General features: G+C 35.6%; 1 protein-coding gene across 3 annotated transcripts in view; it reads left to right on the top strand.

Moving 5' to 3' along the window:
• Window positions 1–4,156, top strand: part of LOC102679151 (glutamate receptor ionotropic, kainate 2-like) — a 98,516-nt gene that overhangs the window by 76,581 nt on the left and 17,779 nt on the right. The gene's annotated exons all lie outside the window — the stretch shown is intronic.

Raw genomic sequence — 4,156 nt, 5'->3', positions numbered from 1 at the left:
AAAAAAAAAAAAAAAAAAAAAAAAAAAAAAACTGAAATTTTAAAGTCGCGGTCATTTCAATGGATCGTGAATTATTAATTGAGTAAAAATATTCTATTTTAATATATTACATACGTGGAAATTCTGTTGCGTTCCATAAATTCGTTTGTTACGAATGATTATATATTCATATCAGCAGAGAGGATGAGAAAACAATACGTACAATTTCAATCAAATTTACATGGTTCGTTGATGAAATTTCACGTGTAAATACGTATTATTAACTATCATTATTTATCATTCCGTTCCCATATCGTCACCGACGAGTTTTAAATAAATCCAAGTTGAATGATTTCAATCCGAAGGAAAATTGGGGAAAAAATTTTCCCTCAAAATTTTCTCCACTCCGTTAATATATATAACATATACTTCTCGCGTCCAGATTCGTAGATACATCGTCGATTGGTTGAAATTAATCGACCTCGAGTCGATTCACGATCGATCGTAATGTTGAATCGAGGAGGAAATAAAGGAAGAAGTGAAATAAAGGAAGAAAAAAAGGGGGAATGATCGATCGCTGAACGATACGCTGGATGGATCGAGTGGATCCATCCAGGACATCGAGCGCAAGTACAATTTAATGCGAATCCATAAAAAATCCGGGATTTTTCTTCTTTTCGTTCTCTTTCCAGGAATTCAATTTACCACGAAACGTTACAGAGTTATCCCAAGTTGCACAAGAAACGTAATTTTTTCGTGGAGCGCGATGTTTCGTAAAAGTGAAAAGATGTACGAATATATTTTTGCGTGAAAGGAAACGAAACGAAGCGGCGCATCTGATGGATAATTTCTAATTGCTTCTAATTTGTGAAGGTTCATACATTCCCCCTAATTATGAAATATCTGCTAATTATGAATATGGATTATCGGTATCCTGTCTGCATAGAAAGCGCAATGTTACAAGCTCGTAATTATCTGAATGAAAAGATTCTCGATTTTTGAATTATTAACGATATTAATTATTACGATACTTTTGCAGCAGAAAGAAAAATTATTCCTCGCTAATAAGAAAGAGGAAGAGAAAACAATCAAAGAAATTGAATCTCTTCTTTCTTTATTTTCCACTTTCGAAACGTCGAACTTGTTAATTTATCGAGGAATTTTTAACTTTAAACGCGTTTATCCTTTTCGAGAATTTTGTAAAATTCTTTCTCCCCTCTTCATCGCATAGATCCAATCGATAAATGAACGAAGCTCGTCAATTATGAAAATTTATTTACTCGATTCGTTTTTTTTTTTATTTAGAATTTTATCACGTACAAAGAACATCGTACCTTCATCGTACCCTCATCCACGCCTCTTATCTCGTGGGCTACAATTACAATTCGCCCGAGGCGTTACTCGTTTCCTCGGCCACAACCGTTGGAGAACAATTTCCGGCATTTTAAAACGTTCCAGTAAGTTCACTCCACGTAACCGGCTCGACCGTCGCGATCAACGATCTCGAATGGACGAAAATTTAAATTTCTTTCTTCCGTACAACATTCACGGCATTTAGATCAATTTTGGTCCGCGCGAAACAAACTTGGACACCGAGCTGGACAAATAGAACTCGAAACCAACTGAATTTGCACGACTCCCTCCCTCTCTCTACGCTTTGGCTGCTTTGCGGTGTGTTTGTTACAAGATGGGGCGCATAAATGCTAATTGATTCGTCCTGACATATAAACGGAATTGATCGTAATAAATTTGGTCGCGTTTGATCAGAGGAGTTTATATTGGAAGAATTATATTGCTTTCGTTTATATTCATTTTTGTATCAGAGTGTAAAAGGAGAAACAGTGTTTTCAATTTTGCACTTTTGAACGGTGATTCTCAGGCATCAACTTGGATTCGAAGATTCAATTTTTTTAGAATAGACTCCTAAACTCGTCGTATATAATCTTATGAATTGTAGAATGATATAATAATAATAGAGAGTAGAGTTTTTTATTTCAAATTAGATCGTGATCGGACCGCATCTTTGGCATTTAGTGTGAGTTTGACAGTCGTGGAAATAGGAATGTATTATTTTCAAAGTTTTTGAATTTTTGTAAACACATAGAATGTAATAATGATTAATTCGAATAAAGATGAGTTTTTCGTTCGTTCATAAAGAAATTCATAAAGAGAGCAGTAATGAAGATGGAGATGAAATAATGAAAAGATAAGTGAAAAAAGAGATAAGAAAAATAAGAATAATAGACGATGAATGTGAAAGCACGTTAACAGGAGTTAAAAAGGATCAAGAAAGATGAAAGAATATTTTACCGTGATACTATAAAATTACCTGACAAATCAGAGACATATCTTATAAAATATCGCACGAAACAACGATACATTCAATAAATCTTTTTTCCTTTAAACATAAAAATATGTAAAATATTAAAATGTAAAAGTTTTATACGTTAATTTATAAAATTATTTTGAGTTAAAAATTCGTCTCGACTTGTTGAGATTCGATCGAGCGAAAAAGGCTTCGAGCGCAAACGGTTAACTTGAAATGCCCATTGTTTTATGATATATCAAAAAATATATGGATTCGCTTGAAACACGAAACGATTTCAAGAAGACAAGAATGGAGTTTGCCACGAAACGCTGAATATCGGGCTAATTGGAGTGTACGTAATCGAATGATGACTTTGACAGGAAGAAGATATAGTGGCATCGTGTATCGAGGATGACGGATAAATGTCGTGTAATACGGTGTAATGAATTTCTCGTGATTCATGATGCTCGATACACTGGAGATTATCGAAGAAAAGCAAAAGCAATAAGATAGATTGATAAATGTCGTTGTTGTTGAATCAAAATTAAAACATGTATTATTATACATTTTGAAATTAAATGGACGTTATTCAGTTTAGTTTTACCTATTTATATCCGTATATAAATATTCTAATTTATTAAACAGCATCAAGCAGCGTCATGTTTCATTGATTATATACGATATACACGAACGAGCTGTATTCGAATTTATGGCGAGATATGATTGAGAAGCGCGATATATTATACCGTGCAAATTGAGACAGATTGTTATCAAGGTTTTCGATTCGTCATGCTTCTCGTAACACCTTTAATCCCATGGAAATGAGATTACATCGAGGCCACGTACCGTGGAATCTCTAAAAGGAAGAACAAACAACGGTTTCCCTGTTTTGAATTATCCGTACTCATCGTGAAATTTCTAATGCATATTAAGTACGTAAGGAATACGGTGGCAAAAAGCGATAAACTCGATAAAGGGATGGCGTGAAACGTGGCCAAGATGCCAATAATTTTTCCAACAGAATTAGAATTTTCTTATTATTACTTTCCAACTGGGAATGAATATTCACGATCTATTAATAAATGATATCGATATAATGTACACGGTATCCGACTTAGTATTAAAAATAAACATGCCTACGCCATTTTCATTTGCGAGTCCAGTCCATTTCAAATTGGCCGATATCCCAAAATCGTTTTCGCTTCGATTTATCGCCACACGTTCTCGCCATTACGTTTTATTAAAAATCTCGCGTATACACACACACACATCCCCAAATCATCCCTATCGATTGATTTTCGATCCTATCTCAAATGTTCTGATACATCCCGTCTTAATCCCTCGATGAAAACGTAAATGCATCGCTTATTGATTTCAGAAGCCATTATTATCCCAACATAGGCGTCGAATCGTCAAAGCTAGCCAGAAATTATCGAGAGAGAGAGAGAGAGAGAGAGAGACAGAGATAGATAGGCTGTGTGTCTAAGTATCGATATGAAAGCGGAGCGGGCTGCCAGTCAGTCAGTCAGGTTTGACCAGTGGCCGATGGGCTCGCCGCATAATCCCGTGTTAGCTGAATGATTGAAATTATCTTCATGACCGATGTCGAGATCAACCCGTTTATCAACCCTATTTCTCTGCAAACTGGCATTGTACGCGCGCCTGTACGGGTCCACGTAACGGTCGCGCGCGTCAAACGTGTAATTAGCATGGCAAAATATGCATTAAACATCGCGTTTATTATTAACGCGGATAGATTTCGAGCGATGGAACGTAGAGTTTCGATCGAGGCCAATACGGTTTTATCGTTGTTATCGATATTCTTCGATGGATTTGCATAAAATTTGATCGTGGAAAAAGATGGGGAGG

The sequence above is a fragment of the Apis dorsata genome, unplaced genomic scaffold, assembly GCF_000469605.1.
Source record: "Apis dorsata unplaced genomic scaffold, Apis dorsata 1.3 scaffold_127, whole genome shotgun sequence".
NCBI classification, from domain to species: domain Eukaryota; kingdom Metazoa; phylum Arthropoda; class Insecta; order Hymenoptera; family Apidae; genus Apis; species Apis dorsata.
This window is presented reverse-complemented; position numbering and strand designations above follow the sequence as displayed.